The 20,125-nt window shown below is 44.1% G+C and overlaps 1 pseudogene; it reads right to left on the minus strand.

Moving 5' to 3' along the window:
• Positions 1–7,723: 7,723 nt before the first annotated feature.
• On the minus strand, positions 7,724–19,273 carry LOC148815776 (uncharacterized; annotated as a pseudogene).
• Positions 19,274–20,125: the final 852 nt, after the last annotated feature.

Below are 20,125 nucleotides of genomic sequence, written 5' to 3' on the forward strand. Positions count from 1 at the left end.
TGCATGCTTGCATCCCGTATCTCTTGTGTTGTCACTAAATTTGATATTGTGTAGATGTGAAGAATAAGTGTTCTCATCGTTGTAAACCTTAAAGGTCTCATTTTCACTTGACCACCCTTCCACAGTTCTCTATTCATGACATGATTATTTATATTTTCTTTCAATTTCTTTTTTTTTGTTTTCTAAAAACAAAATTACAGATACAAAAAGTAGGCAATAATCCCCTAAGAAAGGTAACAAATGAGAGTTGGCCATTCGACCATCTAAAACAGTTGATTTCTTTGCTTTCTTGACATAACAACCAGCTGGATAGAATTTGGTTTGGTCACCTCATACTTTTAAAGACATACAATACAAATAAACAACATGTCAACAAAGACTATAGTAGAATGTATCCACCCAAATCATTCACACACCATCTTAAACACACACCAGTACTAAAATAAGTAACAGTGGGGCCTGCTAGAATAACAATGAGCCGTGCAAACATTTAAAAAAGTTGAAGCTCACAGTTTATGCACCTCAAAATCTCTGGGTAGGTGCTGTTACAGAACCTAGTGGTCCTTGTCTTAATAGACCTAAGCCACCTACCAGAGGGGAGAGAAGTAAACACGGGCTGGTGAGGGTGGGAAGAGTCAGAGAGGATCTTAACAGCTTTGTATTTCAGTCTAGAGAGGTAGAGTGAGTCCACAGAGGGAAGGTGGTCTCCTACAGTTTTGGATCTGATATACACTACTGTCTCTAGCTGCTTCTTCTCCTGGGCTGAAGTGTTTCCATCCCACACAGTAATGGACAACACACTCTCAATGACAGATCTCTGAAAAAGAGGGTTATTGCTTTCTGTGACACTCCAAACGTCTTCAACTGTCTCAGGAAGAGTGTGGGAGATGGTGATGCCCAGGAACTTCAAATTCTCCACCAACTCTACAGTCTGAACACTGATGTACAGTGTCGAGAATGCTCCTTAGCCTCGCCTAAAGTCCATCACCAGTTTTTTGTTTTACTGACATTTAGTTCTAGGTTGTTTTCAACTAATTGTTTGTGAGAATAGTGTTATCAACAAACCTGAACATTTTAACTAAATCTGAATGTGAAATACAGTCATTTCTGTATAGAGAGTAAACAAAAGGTGATAAGACACAACTCCGAGGAGCTTCTGAGATCAGGGTGAGAGGCTTCAGCTGCACCACCTGCTTCCTATCAGAAAGGAAATGCAGTAGTCAGAAAAACCGAGGCTGATTAAATTCCATCTCTGCTAGCTTATTAAAACACTTGAGGGGGATGATTGTTTTAAAGGTTATATTTCTAACCCCATGTTGCATCATCAGTGTGTGTAGGTGTGGTACATTGCAGGACTAAAGGACATAATGATAAAACAATCAAAGACTGACAAGAATGACGTTTTGTAACATTTTGTAATTAGTTCACTGGATGTATTGGGATTGAATGATTGTTTATATCTGTTACAGAGTTTTGTATCTGCACAAGGGATATAATAATAAGTCCTGGCTCAACAGGGAAATTAAGAGTTGCAAATTATTTGTTTTGACAGAACTAGCCTAACCATATGGTAAATTTAATGCCCTTTCATGCCCTTCGGTCTTGTAAATGCTCCTGCAGTCTTTCAATCGTTTATGTACGATATCTTTTGGGATCTCATTCAGAAATGCCTCCTTGTATTGTCACGCCCTCTGCAGCCAGAGGGCGCTCCTTCTCTGTCCTGTCCCTAGTTTCCTGCCTGCTGTCCTTCCGGTCCCTCTCTTTCCCTTGGGCTATATATTTCCGGGTCTTGCACTCTGCCCTCGCTCAGCATTGACGTTCGGATGTCCTGAGACCCGCCTAGCACCAGCTCGCCCCACGTCCGCTACCTGAGGGCATAGGTTTCTATACGGCACTCCTGAACTCTTTGCACTAACGAGCCCGGGCCTTTTTCCCGTCTCGCCGCTACGCATATGGGTCTTTATCCGCTCTCCTGCTCTCCACGGTTAGTCCCTTTGGACGTCCGTGACATGTATATCTAGATGATAACTATATCTCATGTAAGGGAGGTCCTGTCTCGTCTGATTCATCACAAACTATGTTAAAAAGGAAAAATGCATTTTTGATGTCACAGAGATCCTATTCCTAGGCTATATCTTGTCACCGCAAGGGGTAACGATGGACCAAAGTAAGATCTCTGCAATTACAGATTGGCCTACCCCAAAGAACTTTTACAAGGTTTCCTGGGTTTCGTTAACTTTTATAGGAGATTCATACTGAATTTTAGTTCAGTAGTGGCTCCCATTGCGGTCCTCAGCTGGAAGCCCTCAAACCGATGACGCTTTCTGATGCTTTAAATGCCTTTTTACCTCTATTCCTCTTCTGAAATACCCTGATCCCACCCTTCCTTTTGTTGTGGAGGTTGACGCTTCAGGCCACGGTGTTGGTGCCATTCTCTCTCAGCACCACAGGGACAAAGGCATCTTACATCCTTGTGCTTTTTTTTCTAAGGAATCGACCGCAGCTGAAATGAACTACGATGTCGGAGATTGCAAACTCCTGGCCATCAAACTGGCACTTGAACAATGGAGACACTGGTTGGAGGGGGCACAACACTCTTTTTTCATTCTCACTGACCACAAGAACCTTTTTTACCTTTAGTCAGCTAAATGTCTTTGTCCCAGTGAAGCTAGGTGGTCTTTATTTTTCTCTAGGTTCAATTTCATAATTACCTACACCCCAGGTACCAACAACCTCAAAGCGAACGCCCTCTAACGCCTCCATGAACACTTTAATGTGCAACAGCCTCTGGAGCACATCGTCTTGCCCAGCAAGATTTTGGCTGCTGTAAGATGGGATATTGAACAAATGGTAAGACACACCCAGGAAGACCACCCCGTACCTCCGAAGTGTCCCCCGGTCAGACTGTATGCTTTCAACTCGGTCAGGTCTGCAGTCCTTCAGTGGAGCCATGACTCCCGTTTTGCGGGACACCCCGGTATTAAACGCACTCTTGAGATGATTTCTAGGGACTTTTGGTGGCCTACAGTTTATTATTTTGACTGCTGTATTCTTATACCACTTGTTCCAGCTCCTTTTACTGGTGTTCAGATCTTCTGTCCTCAGTTATACTGTAAATTTACTGAAACCTCCTCTCTTCAATTTGTCTTTTCACCCGAAAGTACAGCCTGAAAAATTGTTCTTATTCACTGTGTTTCAAAACGCCCGTGTGAAGTTGGGTTCTTATAAATCTGTTTTTTCTCAGGGCTCATTACTGGCTCCACAACTATTCAACACTTACATGTTAACTTTTAGTGAGCTATTAAGATCACATGGTCTCAATGATCATTTCTGAGCTGATTATACTCACATATTGTCATGGCCGACATTCCTCCCCTAGAGGGCGCTCCACTACTCCTCCTTCCGTGATTGTTTCTATGTTCCCCAGGTGTGGCCTGTTATGTCTACTGCTATTTAAAACCTAGCGCCTCCAGTCCTCGGGGCTCAACATTAGGGTACGGATGTTGCGAGGCCCGCCTAGCACCCTGCGTATCGTAGCCCTCCGGAAGGCATAGGCCTCTTCCCCGACACCTCCTGTGTTCTGAGCCTGGAGGACCTCACCCCGTTATCCCAGAATCTCCATGTTGGTTGAATGTTTTCCCCATTCCCGGGGATTTTAACCTTGTTATGTCTCAGGATGGATCTATTGTTAATGGACTCCTGGACTGTGCCCTGACCCTCCTTCAGACCTGCTCGGATTTGGAAGCCACTCTTTGTCTCCCCCACTCACTGTCTCACATGCTGTCACTGTTATTTTGTGCACCATTAAATCCCTGTGTGTTTTCCCATACCACGCCTCCTTTTTCCTCCAGCTCTTACCGCATCACATAGGGTCTACTACAAAAACCGACACGGACTACAGACCCTGTCCGTAGCACACATGTGTTCATACTAAACCTGTCACTGAAGTGGTTATCTCAGCACTCTCTAATAGCATCTCTGACATAAAAACCTGGATGACTCAATATTTCCTTCACTTATACTGAAAAGACTCCCATCAATTGGCACTGTACTTGAAAGCTTGGGGGTGATATTTGGAACGAGCTTGTCTTCTCTAGAATTGATTACTGCAATGCCTGGAACATCTGGGACAACAATGCATTCTTTAAATGTCCAAATCACGTCATGCCAAAAGTAAAGTCGAGTGTGAAAGGCTTGGTGAAAAAACTACAGTAGCTTTATTAGAAGATGTAAAGGTGTGTGTAGTGTGTATAACTCACACTCCACACACTCCAGTGATGCAAGTACAATTTTTCAAAGCACACATAATCACTACCAAATGTTGGCTGCAGAGGTCATATTGATTTTCATCACCCTGAAGACTTCATCTAGGGTTTTAAGTGTTACGTGCTCGCATGTAAGAAGTTATCTTAATGTTGGTTTTGGTTTCTCTGAAGGCGGTTCTGAGACACTCTGTTTTAGGTCTGTCTGGGTAGCTACATTTTACAATATTTACATAAAGAAACAAGGCATCTCAATTAAAGCAAAATATGTGATGGGCCTTATGGAGGTGTAGTGGTAAGGATGCTGTCTTGTAACCACTGCTGTCCAGGGTTCAATTCCTGGGGTGCTGTCTGCATGGAGTTTGTGTGTTTTTCCTGTGATCATGTGCCTTTCCGCTGGTTGCTCTGGATTCCTCCAACAATACACTGAGAGGTTAATTAGCTTCTGGGAAAATTAGCGCCGGCATGATTGTAAGTGTGTTTGTGAATGTCTGTGTGTCCTGCGATGGACTGGCATCCTGTCCAGGGTGTATTCTGCTTTGATTCTGTTGCTTGCTGGGATAGGCTCCGGGTCCCCTGCGATCTTGTATTGGATAAAGCAGTTAGAAAATGAGTGAAAGGGTAATAAGTGATGCAATTAGGCTTCTATAACCTCTTTAATAAGGTATTTCTTAGAAGGTTTATCTAAAGTAATGTAGGAACATGGATCAAAAACTGAATAAAGAACAGTATACAGTATAAAAAAGATTTAAGGGTCATCACCTCTGATTTGAGTGATGTGAGCTGTGTCAAACACACCATTTTAGGTATAGTTAGCAAGCTAGTCAGATTTTAAAAATGAAGAGGCCAAGTATAGGAGCATTGGCAAGGAAATCATAAAAAAGCTTACTGGGAACACACTTTGTAAATTGAATAGAATGTCTAGAAATGCAAAGGGATCCACATAATTTTTCAGAGACACATACTTTACAAATGAATGATTCTGAGCTGCAGGAAAGCAGTTCACAACAGGTTCAAAAGACCAATTCTTCATTAAGGGAGTCAAAAGTTATCCTCAGAACAACCAGAACCTCAACACAAAGGTTCTAAAAACTAAAACTAAAAACATACTAACTACAGGGGTATGAAAAAGTGTGACTCTTGTGTACTCGGGAACTCAATGAAATATTAATGGTGAATACAGCATTGTTCTGTGCAATGTTATTATGATTACAGTATAACATTTTAGAATTGGTAAACATGTCAAACTATCTGCAAACCTGTTTCATTTCTACTGATGTTTTTTTAACTTCTTTCATCAATGGGGTTGAATACATCTGGGGACACTATGGCTGGCTGTATAAACTGTATGTTAATAATGTGTGTCAATAGAAACACGAAGCAATTGTATTTCAAATCTCCCAGTTTTTATAAATTGACAGCTTTAAGCAACATTGACTTGGAAATGTGAAGGAAAGAGATGTGTACTGTACATTGTATTATTAGTAGTACTACAAGGAATTCTAAATAACAAACAATGAAGATTCCGCAGCATACTGTATGCTCAATGTTTAAGTGAGGATGTTTATGATAATGTTTACAAAGAAACTATAATTTTGCAGACAAATATGCTAGTTGAGCAAAAAATACTATCAATTATATTTGTTGAAAGATTGATTCTCCACTTTGATCTATTTGGTATCGAAAATAACCAGGTGTTGCTGTAAATCTACTTTGTAGAGTGGTCATGCCCTTCTTCATCCACCCAGGGGCCTGCTCCTAACTTGTGGATCTTGAGGCTGTGGTCGGCTGCTATAATGAAAGATTTTTCAGGAGTGACACTATAGTTGAGCACCACGATTTCCAGGCAAGTATTTCTGTCATGCTCATCTTCTCACACCCTCTGTAGGGCACTCCTTCTCTGTCCTGTCCCTAGTTTCCTGTTCTCTCTCTCTCTCTCTCTCTCTCTCTCTCTCTCTCTCTCTCTCTCTCTCTCTCTCTCTCTCTCTCTCTCTCTCTCTCTCTCTCTCTCTCTCTCTCTCTCTCTCTCTCTCTCTCTCTCTCTCTCTCTCTCTCTCTCTCTCTCTCTCTCTCTCTCTCTCTCTCTCTCTCTCTCTCTCTCTCCATATATATATATTTCTGGGTCTTTCATTTGCCTTCGCTCAGCATTGACATTTGGATGTCCTGAAACCCACCTAGCACCAGGTCGCCCCACGTCCGCTGCCTGAGAGCATAGGTTTCTATACGACTCCTGAACTGCTGAGCCCGGGCTAACTCCCCATCTCGCCGCTACGCATAGGGTCTTTTTCGCTCTCCTGCCTCTCCAGGGTTCGTCCCTTCAGACATCCGTGACACATCTTCCACGAACACACAGGCATAGTTGACACCTTTCTCAGGAAACAGTAAGAGTGTGTTGATGTCGAGTTGAATGAATTGGTCCTTGAGATCAGACTAAAAAACTTTCTTGGTGCTGGACTCTCCACCGTCGTGTAGCACCAGTTCTTCAAGCTCCTTTTTCTCCACTCCATAAAATATACGTAGTGGCTTCCCAGTTGCATTTGCCACATGGAGTTTGGAGCTTGGTCTTGCAGATCGTAGGTTAATTATGACATTTCCACCGGCATGAACTAAAGATGAAGATGAAGTTGAAGATGCTACAGCTCCCATATTGTCTTTCTGCCAAAACTGTACTGAAATGTAGAGACAGATATCAGTAAATTAAAAAAAATTCCAAGTTTAATTATATTTTCAACTTTCTTCATGTTTATACAGAAGAACAATATATGACAGTCATTGTGGAAAAGAAACAGGAACCTGCAGTTCTGAGAAAACATTTGTGAACCCCTTGGAGCTATCGGTATTCCTACCTTTCTAGACTGAAACACAAAGCTGTTAAGATCCTCTCTGACTCTTCCCACCCTCACCAGCCCGTGTTTACTTCTCTCCCCTCTGGTAGATGGCTCAGGTCTATTAAGACAAGGACCACTAGGTTCTGTAACAGCACCTACCCAGAGATTTTGAGGTGCATAAACTGTGAGCTTCAACTTTTTTAAATGTTTGCACGTCTCATTGTTATTCTAGCAGGCCCCACTGTTACTTATTTTAGTACTGGTGTGTTTGAGATGGTGTGTGAATGATTTGGGTGGATGCATTATACTATCGTCTTTGTTGACATGTTGTTTATTTGTATTGTATGTCTTTAAAAGTATGAGGTGACCAAACCAAATTCTATGCAGCTGGTTGTTATGTCAAGAATGCAAAGAAATCAACTGTTTTAGATGGTCGAATGGCCAACTCTCATTTGTTACCTTTCTTAGGGGATTATTGCCTACTTTTTGTATCTGTAATTTTGTTTTTAGAAAACAAAAAAAATTGAAAATGAAAGAAAATATAAATAACCATGTCATGAATAGAAAACTGTGGAAGGGTGCTCAAGTGAAAATGAGACCTTTAACATTTACGACGATGAGAACACTTATTCTTCACATCTACACACATAAGAGAATATCAAATTTAGTGACAACACAAGAGATACAGGATGCAAGCATGGATTGTCAACATTGTCTGTGCTATATGCTGGATATAGACTTTGGATACAGATAGACTTTTATTTGGAACATGAGCATAGAATCTATGAAAACTGATGAAAAAATATTCCTTTCTGATGACTACTCTTGTCCTTTTTGTTGCTACAATTTCATGTTTTTCCTCAGTCAGTTGTTAGAGGATTATACAGTATCATTTGAGACACTTGCCTGAGCACATTGAGTCTTCATTAAGAATACTCTGCCTTATACCATATTAAAACAAAATACATTGTAATTCATAAGTTTCACAAGTGCTGAAAATGAATAAAGTCTGTATTAATAATGCTGACTATTATCCTGAAACACAGAACACATTATTAGGGTATTGATACCTGTGCTGGATGGAAGGTTGTTCAGGAGCAGGAGCCTGACACCTGGAAAATCAAGATACTGTGGGATTGCTGTTTGCTGTTCTTTCAAGCATGAGATGTCTTCTGCTTAGAATCACTCCTAACGTTTTGTAGCGGCGAGGCTTATTAATAAGGCAGAATTAAGTGTTTCTGAGCTTCCCAAATGAGGCCCCATTTCTCTGTTCATCTCTGTGGTGCAGCCACAGAGAGACTATTCCCAGGGTGATTTAAGGTCCTAGGACAGCTCCCAAAGGGGGATGCACTTAGCTAAGCCTGGCTATCATGATCAATGGTCATCCATTGGCGCCTATCTGTCTAGGGAGTGCCAGATGGACATCTGGACTGCATTCCTAAGTGTCAGGAGTAAGTGACTCATATCTCACCTTGATCAACCAATCAGGGAATGGTAGGGCTGAGTAACCCACGTGGGACTCTGATGCCCATGGAACTTTCAGCCAATCAACGAGCTGAAGTTCCTCCAGGTAAAAACAGGCAACACAGAGAGCCTGTGAGATTCAGTAAGATTCAGAAGGGATTCTGGAGAGGATTCTGTGGACTATTCTAAAGGGAATTCAAAGGAGAATTCCAGGGCAGGACGGCCCAGGAGCAGAAGGCTCCCAAGGGCAGGACATTCTCGCAGCGTGCCTCCTGACCATCCTGAGACTCAGCCCGGACAACCACGGAACGGCCAGTGTGTCCGAGTGCCAGAACTTTCCTTTTGTAGAGAAAAACCGGTTCAGGGACGCCAAATATGTAATCATAGTGGCTCTCTGAAGGCACCAGTTCTGTAGGGTTTGGGCATTTACTGAGACAATTATTAATTGTAGCAGTAAATGACAAAATTGATTCTTTTGATGGCTTTAGAATCCAACCATGCGACATAACTCAAACAACGCACACACACAGGTACTAATACAGGAGGATACATTTATTAATACATAGAATATGCATATAAACCTAACAGATCTTATCGAGAGGGTTATCAGAATACAAAATGTATATATTCAATCAGTTACGAAGTGTTACACATCAAGAGGACATACGTTCAGTATATCATTCATTTAGACCGTTTCATACATGAACTTGGTTACAACTTCTACATTAGATACTCAAAACAAGTACATAACTCTTAGGAATTAAATTGATATCAACTGGTTTGGATAACAATTGAATTCTCGAGCAGTAATGGAGTGAAGTTGAATACTCATCCAATTTCTGGGGATTCAGATCTCCTGCGGGCACAAAGAAACAGTTGCAGGCTGTTGCTGTCCAATCCGCGCACTCTGGCTGTGTGCCAGGCTGTGCTGTGCGGCTTGCGACAGTGCGCTACTGATGCTCACTGACCAGCTAGTTAGTGTTGGCTTTAACTAGCACAGTTTGTGCACAAGAGAAAAGATGACTGTGGGTCCCAGCAAGTCAGGAAGAGGACCGGTTCGTTCCTGATGAAGACTAGTTCTGAATAGTGATTCAGCTGTCCACAGTTCCGATCTGTTCACGAGGCCTGCTGCTGGTTACTCTCTGGCAACCTCCACTCTAGACTCTTAGAACAAAGGAAAGTTCTGGCACTCGGACACACTGGCTGTTCCGTGGTTGTCCGGGCTGAGTCTCAGGATGGTCAGGAGGCGCGCTGCGAGAATGTCCTGCCCTTGGGAGCCTTCTGCTCCTGGGCCGTCCTGCCCTGGAATTCTCCTTTGAATTCCCTTTAGAACAGTCCACAGAATCCTGAATCTTACTGAATCTCCCAGGCTCTCCGTGTTGCCTGTTTTTACCTGGAGGAACTTCAGCTCGTTGATTGGCTGAAAGTTCCATGGGCATCAGAGTCCCACGTGGGTTACTCAGCCCTGCCAGTCCCTGATTGGTTGATCAAGGTGAGATATGAGTCACTTAGTCCTGACACTTAGTAATGCAGTCCAGATGTCCAACTGGCACTCCCTAGACAGATAGGCGCCAATGGATGACCATTGATCATGATAGCCAGGCTTAGCTAAGTGCATCCCCCTTTGGGAGCTGTCCTAGGACCTTAAATCACCCTGCACTAATGGTCTCTCTGTGGCTGCACCACAGAGATGAACAGAGAAATGGGGCCTCATTTGGGAAGCTCAGAAACACTTAATTCTGCCTTATTATTAAGCCTCGCTGCTACACTTTGTTCTAAGAGTCTAGAGCGGAGGTTGCCAGAGAATAACCAGAGGATCTACCTGAGGTTAGCACCAGCAGCAGGCCTCGTGAACAGGTCGGAACTGTGGACAGCTGAATCACTATTCAGAACTAGCGCTTCATCAGGAACGAACCGGTCCTCTTCCTGACTTGCTGGGACCCACAGTCATCTTTTCTCCTGTGCACAAACTGTGCTAGTTAAAGCCAACACTAACTAGCCGGTCAGTGAGCATCAGCAGCGCACCGTCGCAAGCCGCACAGCACAGCCTGGCACGGAGCCAGAGAGCGTGGATTGGACAGCAACAAGCCTGCAGCTGATTCTTTGAGCCCGCAGGAGATCTGAATCCCCAGAGATTGGATGAGTATTCAACTTCAATGCATTACAGCTCGAGAATTCAATTGCTATCCCAACCAGTTGATATCAATTTAATTCCTAAGAGTTATATACTTGTTTTGAGTATCTAATGTAGAAGTTATAACCAAGTTCATTTATGAAACGGTCTTAATGAATGATATACTGAACGTATGTCCTCTTGATATGTGTAACACTTCGTAACTGATTGAATATATACCTTTTGTATTCTGATAACCCTCTCGATAAGATCTGTTAGGTTTATATGCATATTCTATGTATTAATAAATGTATCCTCGTGTATTAGTACCTGTGTGTGTGCGTTGTTTGAGTTATGTCGCATGGTTGGATTCTAAAGCCATCAAAAGAATTAACTTTGTGATTTACTGCTACAATTAATTATCACAATAAATGCCCAAACCCTACAGAACTGGTGCCTTCAGAGAGCCACTACATTACATTTTGGCTATGGCAACATTACATATTTGGCGTCCCTGGGCCGGCTATGATTACATATTTGGCGTCCCTGGACCGGCGTGGCAAGACTGAAATGAATCAACCAAGCGGAATAATTCATATAAAACGCCGCGGGTTTCATACACGATAATACAGTGTGCTGAAAGCCGAAAGGAAAAAAAAATTTCCCTTGCTCTTTAAGCAGTGCTTGATTGTTTTGTGATCTTTTGCAATCTACCAGGTTGATTGCATACTTGATCTTGTGGTTTTCTATGGTAAAACTGTGATTTCGTACTTAAAAGTAATACTCTTTACGTTTAACGATGGTTGCTAAAAGGTCTGAATTCGAGTCGCTATTAAGCACTCTCTCTAGCAGTGACAAGTCTGACCAAGATCTCTTCCATATCTCCGTCAGCGGAGAAGCTAGAAGAATAAATCTCCATTCTCTGAGAGAGCTAGCGAAGGACATAGAGAGATTTGACCCTGCAGTGTCAGAGAATAATATCGAGAGTTATATTCAAGACCTCAGGTATAACCTGCAGTACCTGCCAAACGCCACAGAACAGGAGAAAGTTTTTCTGGTCAGGAAAACTACCAGCAGAGCTGTACATGAGTGGATGGCTAGGCAGATGAAAGAAGTCTGTAATGACTTTGAAGAGCTGTGTCAAGCACTTATCCAAGAATACAGTGCGTTTATTGACCCGTTTGCCGCGATAGCCGCCGCCCTTAACATTAAGCACAAGAGAGCAGAGTCCCCTCGCGAATATTACGAGAGACTTAGACGAACTTATTTTGCAGGGCGAAATGATGAGGGTTGCGAAGAGAACACACATTTCAAGGGTTTATTCATTGCGAATCTCCACCCATCATTCAGAAAGATGATCTTAATGCATACAGATGCACAGACCATGAAAATGACTGATATTAAGAGATTCGTGCAGAAAGCCTGGGAGTATGATGTCCAAAGTCGCTCTGAGCAAAAAGCGGCTAAAGCGACTGTGTTCGCCGTCAGAGCCAGCAGGGTTAACTCCCTCCTGCTCGAAGGAGCACAGGCTCCTGAGCTGGCTAAGCCCCGTTCCAAAGCATGCACACAGGACCGCACCCAGCGTCCTAAGTGCCATGAGAACACCGGGGGAGGGAAAGGGCTAGATAAAGCAAAACAAAAACAGATAAACAAAAGGATTCAGTAGCCACCCGCCTGGCCAGGCTTGAACAAGCTTTATTAGGACAGGGACAACCGCTCCCCAAGGCTGCCGGAAGCGTGAATGAGCTAATACTCTCCACTGGAGGAGGCGGGGACCCGCCCCCTCTCCCTCCCTCAGTCTATCTGATTGAGCGGAAGGGTTCCTGCCTGGATGAGGTCAGCCACTCCCAAGCGAGTGCTGACTCCACCCCTGAAGTCACAGAGCAGGCAGTAAAACAGAGATGAAAAGCAAGAAGCTTTTACCTCAAGGCTGCCATGGGAGATGTCTTACACAGTGAGACACTGATTGACACTGAGGTTGAAAGGTGTTTGATGTCACACGGCAAGCTCAAACGGGTTGAAAAAGAAAAGGGCATGCGACTCAGAGTGGAACATTTGGTGGATCACCAGAAAGGCAAAGTGTGGAACCAGGTCAAGGCTCCTAAGCCTTCTGTACAGAAGGAAAGGGGGGCCAAGAGGCAGACTGTGCTCACACAGTGCCCACCGAACACAGAAGCCCATGCGGAGATTCCTTCTGTTCCCTCTGGACAAGAAATAAAAATATTTTCTTGTTTCCCGGATATACAGGGAAGTCGTGCCCTGGCCAAGGTCCCAACAGCCTCCATGCCACAAGAGCGGTGCTCCGAGCAGCCGCCTGATCCACCAGGTAAAGCACACCCCTTTCACATCCCTAAAGAGGAGCGGATCTCCCCACTTGGTGATGAAAAGGAGCTTTCCCTGTGCACCCTGGCACCCAAGGGGGGTCAGGACCACCACCCCGCAGGGGTGGAAGGGATCCAAATGGCAAGAGAGCAGGTTGCTGATGTAGCCCTCACCCTTAGCCCTGAGAGGTCCTCTTTTAGTGAGGATCTGCTTGAGCAGCTGTCGCAGGGCCACCGCCAGGTGCCCCTGGTGCAACATTCACAGGTTAGACAGGAGGTCCAGCTGGACGCTAAGACTACTGCGCTGTGGACACACCTGATCCCAGATGCCGATTCCCTCTGCTGTGACCCAGGGAACCTGCAGTCAGGTAACATTATTTCTCACAACTACCAGGTAGTGAGTGAGACTGACCTGATTGTTCCTGCCTCGGCAGCAGGGTTTCCAACACACCCAGTCCCCCAGAAGGGACAGGGAATGAAAGCCGAGCCGGTTTTCTTACAGCCACCAGCTCAGTCTGTCAGTCTGAGTCTGACAACAACAGTGGAGACTGGAGCTGGATGGTCAAGCCACCCGCCTGCCAGTGCAGGACATCTCAAAGAGGGGTGTCAGAATCCCCGCCTGCACTGACATGGGCCCGGTGGGTGATAGTAAGTTCAAAGACAATGAACTAGCTATCCCAGTGCTGGGGCAGCTCCCTGAACCCCTAGCAAGGGAAGGGGGGAGCGAGCAGGTGTCCTACACCTACCCCCAGCGAACGATTGTAAACATGCCGATAGAGGGATTCCTCAATCAGGAAGTGTGCAGGGTGGACCTGAACAGTGAGAATGGGGTAACAATCCCAGATCACTCAGGTGCTCCAGATGACTACTCAGCCAAGGGTCAGGCATGCTCCACCACTGCACCGCCCCCTGCAGATTTCCTAGAGCACAGGCATGAACAAATCAAAAAAGCAGATGCCCTGGAAATGGAGGAGCAGCATCAGCCGCTGCGTCAGATCTCCCCAGAATTCCAGGATGTTGGTGCCCAGGATGCCACATGGCATACTGAGAAAGACACCATGTACACGCTGTGCCAGCTTAGAAAGGCGACAGTCACTCAGAAGGAGATGACTGGGATCAGCCACCCTAAAAGACTTTTGGGAGGACTGATTGCTGCTGCCACTGTTGTGCATTTGCTATTTCTGGTAGGTTTTATTTGCTACTGGCACTCTCACCCTGACTGCCCCAAGAAGGCAGGTGAAGGAGATGCCAGAGGGTAGTGACAGACTGTATCGACAGCAGCAAAAGTTGGAAAGCTTAGGGAAAATCCTACAGGCAACTTCCTATGCAACAGGGTTAAACCTTATTCCCCAACCAGTGGACATGATTGTTGGTGTTATACAGTGGGTATATGCTTGTGTGCAACAGGCCAGAATGTTGACACAAGACCTGTTAAGGGAGTTTAGTGCCACTGTAGCCAGTCTAACCACGGCACAAATCCCAACCCACTTGATTCCACTCTTCTCAGTAGAGGAGTATGTGACATTAACCCCATCGCTCATAGCTCACCCAGAAGGCAATCCAATTGAATTCGGTTCCAAATCTTGAGATGGGTATGGCTACTAAAGCTATCCATTGGCTGTGTCTAAACAATTCACCAATGAAGGGTGTAAAGCTACTAACGAGCAGAGGGAGGTTAATGAACCCCATGAAGAGCAGGTGGGAAGTAAATGGCTGGTCGGCACACCACGTTTAACTGACACTGTGACTTGTGACAGGCATGATGCAGCTACCTAATAAAACAGTTCCTGTAAGTTCCCGAGGAGGCCATAGTACAGCTTGAACTGAACACTGTACTGTCTAGAACCAGACAACATTAGACCAAACTTGAGGTCATGGATGCCTTCAGGTGCCACACTATTGAATTGGATAGAAATCCAAGAAACAAAAGCCCTGAAGAGGTACAGGTAGTTAGTTTGCTTTAATGGAACAAACCTCCAAACCACCCTAGCAGATACCCAACACAGGTGTTGTGGTTTATCGGGGGGCTGGGAACAGGAACTGTTGTTATTGTAACACTGCTGCTGGGAAGTTGGATCGTGACTGACAGTGTACTCTGAAAGCTGTACTCTTACATCAAGATGTACTCTGGGTAGCATGAATGAGTCAAAGGTAGCATGTCAAAAGAAAGGAAGTTACTTCTTCCCAAATATCTGCCTACAGAGGTATCAGATATTGACGGTGAACTTCCTGATGTGTAATGCCTAGACTGAGACAATGTCTCCTACCGTGTTTATACATACTCCAGATGTTATTCATCCAATGCTGGTTCCGGTATGAATTCTCGAGGAGTAATGTGGACATTTAAGGTTAATGTTCTAATGGCAAGGGACATCACTTAACTCTGTTTTGTTTTGAAGGCAACAACGCCTCAGGACCTCGTGACCTTCAAAAAGGGGGGATATGTAGCAGCGAGGCTTATTAATAAGAAAGAATTAAGTGTTCTGAGCTTTCCCAAAGGAGGCCCCATCTCATCCTCCATCTCTGTGGTGCAGCCACAGAGAAAGTATTCATGCAGGCTGATTTAGGATGTTTTCTTTTGATAAGGTTTCCTAGGACAGCTCCCAAAGGGGGATGCACTTAGCTAAGCCTGGCTATCATGATCAATGGTCATCCATTGGCGCCTATCTGTCTAGGGAGTGCCAGATGGACATCTGGACTGCATTCCTAAGTGTCAGGAGTAAGTGACTCATATCTCACCTTGATCAACCAATCAGGGAATGGTAGGGCTGAGTAACCCACGTGGGACTCTGATGCCCATGGAACTTTCAGCCAATCAACGAGCTGAAGTTCCTCCAGGTAAAAACAGGCAACACAGAGATTCAGTAAGATTCAGTAAGATTCAGAAGGGATTCTGGAGAGGATTCTGGAGAGGATTCTGTGGACTATTCTAAAGGGAATTCAAAGGAGAATTCCAGGGCAGGACGGCCCAGGAGCAGAAGGCTCCCAAGGGCAGGACATTCTCGCCTCCTGACCATCCTGAGACTCAGCCCGGACAACCACGGAACGGCCAGTGTGTCCGAGTGCCAGAACTTTCCTTTGTTCTAAGAGTCTAGAGCGGAGGTTACCAGAGAATAACCAGAGGATCCACCCGAGGTTAGCACCAGCAGCAGGCCTCGTGAACAGGTCGGAACTGTGGACAGCTGAATCACTATTCAGAACTAGCGCTTCATCAGGAACGAACCGGTCCTCTTCCTGACTTGCTGGGACCCACAGTCATCTTTTCTCCTGTGCACAAACTGTGCTAGTTAAAGCCAACACTAACTAGCCGGTCAGTGAGCATCAGCAGCGCACCGTCGCAAGCCGCACAGCACAGCCTGGCACGGAGCCAGAGAGCGCGGATTGGACAGCAACAAGCCTGCAGCTGATTCTTTGTGCCTGCAGGAGATCTGAATCCCCAGAGATTGGATGAGTATTCAACTTCAATGCATTACAGCTCGAGAATACAATTGCTATCCCAACCAGTTGTTATCAATTTAATTCCTAAGAGTTATGTACTTGTTTTGAGTATCTAATGTAGAACTAATAACCAAGTTCATTTATGAAACGGTCTTAATGAATGATATACTGAACGTATGTCCTCTTGATATGTGTAACACTTCGTAACTGATTGAATATATACCTTTTGTATTCTGATAACCCTCTCGATAAGATCTGTTAGGTTTATATGCATATTCTATGTATTAATAAATGTATCCTCGTGTATTAGTACCTGTGTGTGTGCGTTGTTTGAGTTATGTCGCATGGTTGGATTCTAAAGCCATCAAAAGAATTAACTTTGTGATTTACTGCTACAATTAATTATCACAGTAAATGCCCAAACCCTACAGAACTGGTGCCTTCAGAGAGCCACTACATTACATTTTGGCTATGGCAACATTACATATTTGGTGTCCCTGGGCCGGCTATGATTACACATTATTTTCCACCCTTTCCATCCAATATAATGACATGCTGTATATTCCAAGAGGCTTTACAACAAATGCTACTGGTTTGCTTCTTTTGTCATGTCTCTAGGGATATTCTGAAACCATATTCTGACACCATAGCCATTGTGGTGTCGCCAGGGGAAAACAGGCGTAAAAGAGATCTAACTCACACCACACGGGTCTTCTTTGTTCTTTGTTGGTATGTCTCTCCAAGTCCGATCCGCAATCCGTAGCCAGTATCCTTAAACGATCCAAATTCCTAAATCTGTATGTCCACCCTACTCTGCGCCGTATCCAAGCCGTAATCCGTAATTGTAGTCAAAACCGTATCCAATAGTCCTTTACTCTTAAATTCCTTTCAGTTCACTCCTAAATCTCTCCTTCTTCCAACACGCTTTCACCTTATCGGCTTCCACGCCGGCTCATCGCTTCTGAGGCATTTATATCCTGTTTCCTAATGTCGTTCAGCTGTGTCTCCCTGTTTCGCTGCATAGGCTTTTCCCAATAGCGGGTCAGCTGGTTATCCTGGGTGGCCATCTTGCCCAGGTCTATATCGAGTATTTTCAGCGTTTCGTTCCGGAAATACCGGTTATAAATGACCCTTCCCCGGGTCCTCTTACACCATTTAGAAAAAAAACATGTTAGATATTAAAGTTCAAAGAGGGAGAGAAATTGTAATTAGCTATACAAGAGCTATGTTAATCTTTTAATGTCTGATTAAGTTTGGTTTGATATTTCATCTCATTTTTAATCTCCTCCATCATTGAATTTTTGTTTAGCCTTATTATAAGAAACCTCTCTAGGACTGGCAGTTGGGAAATAAAACACTAAAAATAGTAAATAATTTATTCTTTTGATTTTTTATTATTTATTTTATATTTTTGGAAGGCTGAGAAAACCATTCTATAAACATTCATGGAGATTTTTTTAGATTTGTTTCATCACTCTCAAATGTTTATCTAAGGTAGAAGATAATTTAGATTATACCTACTGTAGAAAGAGAAATTTACATTTAGTGTGCCAAAACTGGAGATATTCTCAAATGCATCTGTTGTTTTTTTTTTCCTGTTTTTGTTCTGGATATTTCTTTCTAATGTGTGAAGTGAGTAAGACATCTAAAACAATCTGAAGGTTCCAACAGGATGGCCAAGGGGTTCCCTTGAATTCAAGACCCTAACCAGGCCTGTACTGTGTACTGTAGATGGCTGGGCATTTACTGCAAGAGATACAGTAAATAAGGTTGCTGGAGGTACAAGATGCCATCTGGGTGATCCGGAATTGTCCTAAGGGGCCTTGAATGAGTGTGGTGTTAGATGTGTACTTGCAGGTGATACAGCGAGCTCTGTTGCAAGGGAAAGTGCCTGGTGTGGATGGTTGCTGAGGGCGGTCAAGGGAGCTGTGAACAAGAAGGTTATGCAGATTAGGTGGTCGGCAAAAAGAGATGATGGGACGGTCAGAAAAGAGGGCCCAAATGGAGGGATCATCCTGTAGGATAGAAAAGTTGTCATTAATAGTCCTAGAGATAGGAAGTGTGTTGGGGTGGTAGGGAAGCACCAAAGGAATGCAGTTGTTACGGCGGGAGTTCCTGATTGAGTTGATGGTCTGAGGGGTGTTTTTGGCTCCGGCAAGGACCCTGTCAATAACACTGCTAGGGTATCCTCTGTTGATGAAAAAAGAGTACATTTTGATGGCTTGGTTCTGGAAATCGATGTTGTCGCTGCATAATCGTCGTAGCCAAAGAAACTGTGAAAAAGGGAGAGAGTTTTTAGTGTGTTCGGGGTGAAATGAGCTTTACAGGAGAAAGCTGTGTAAATTCGTGGGTTTGTAATAGACTGAAGTAGTGAGTCGGGGGTAGTTAATGAAGAAGGTGATGTCTAGAAACGGAAGAGTAGTGGAAGATATGTTAACTGTATATTTGATGGACGGGTGGAAGTTGGTGAAGTGATGCAGAAAGTACTTAAACTGGTCATTAGAGCATGTGGTGGCACCGACGCAATCATCAATGTATCACTTGTAGAGGTCAGGGACATAGCCAGTGTAGGAAGAGAAGAAGCGTTCTTCTACCCAGCTGACAAAAATATTGGCATAGCTGGGTCCCATTCTGGTGTCCATGGCAACTCCACTAACCTGTTTGTAAAAAAGGTTATTGAATGAGAAAGCATTCAGTGTGAGAACCAATACTGCAAGGCATATGAGGGTGTGGGTGGGTGGATCAAGCACTGTGCGTTTGTCCAGCGTGTGCTTGAGGGCTGTAAAGCCGTCATTATGGGGAATGACGGTGTAAAGAGATGTGATGTCCATGGTAAAAATGTAGCATTCGGGGCCCTGAAATTGGAAAGTATTAAAAAGTTGGAGCGCGTGGTTGGTGTCCTTGATGTAGGAGGGAAGACATTCAACCAGCGGTCTCATAAGGCTGTCAAGAAAGGCCAAGATGTAAGTAGTCGGACAGTTGCATGCTGATACAATGGGGGCGTCCAGGGGTGTCCAGTTTGTGGATTTTGGGGAGGAGGTAAAATTGAGATACCTGTGGATGTTCAATGATGTGCCGATTTGCACTGGTAGAGTTTAGAGTTGAGAGATCTAATGAGGTTAGTTATTAAGGGAAGATGATGTGGAGCTGTCAGCCGTAGAAATTCCTTAGCCTCTTTGATGTTGTTGTCGGAAAGGATAATCTGTTTTTTGAGGGAGAAAATGGAAGAGAGCATTAGTTTCCTAGAAAATTGTTTTAGAAGTTTCTGAGTGTTACTCTGGGTGGTATCAGAGTCAAAAGAAAAGGTATTACATTTCAAGCAAAATCCTTTAGGGATGATATTATATCGACGACATCTGTAAAGGAATAGAAGGTGGTTAGAAAGCCTGGTCTTGGAACAGATAGCTGTGAAGAGACGTAATGCTGGTTTAGTGAGAGAAGCGGGCAAGTGGCCCAGAGAGGAAGAAAAGGTATGACAAAGAGATCTAGAAAAAGATTTAGAGGAAGGCATAGTTAACATAAAGTTTACACAGCCAGCCACAGTGTTCCCAGATTTATTCAACCCCAATGATGAAAAATGTTCAAAAAACATCAACAGAAATGAAACAGGCTTGGACTGTGTTTTGCACCAGCATTATGTCAAATACCCCAGAAGTAGGTAGAAGGCCGATATGGAATGGGTCTATAGGTTAGTGATGA

Source organism: Atractosteus spatula, chromosome 24 (genome assembly GCF_055471065.1).
Source record: "Atractosteus spatula isolate fAtrSpa1 chromosome 24, fAtrSpa1.hap1, whole genome shotgun sequence".
NCBI classification, from domain to species: Eukaryota; Metazoa; Chordata; class Actinopteri; order Semionotiformes; family Lepisosteidae; genus Atractosteus; species Atractosteus spatula.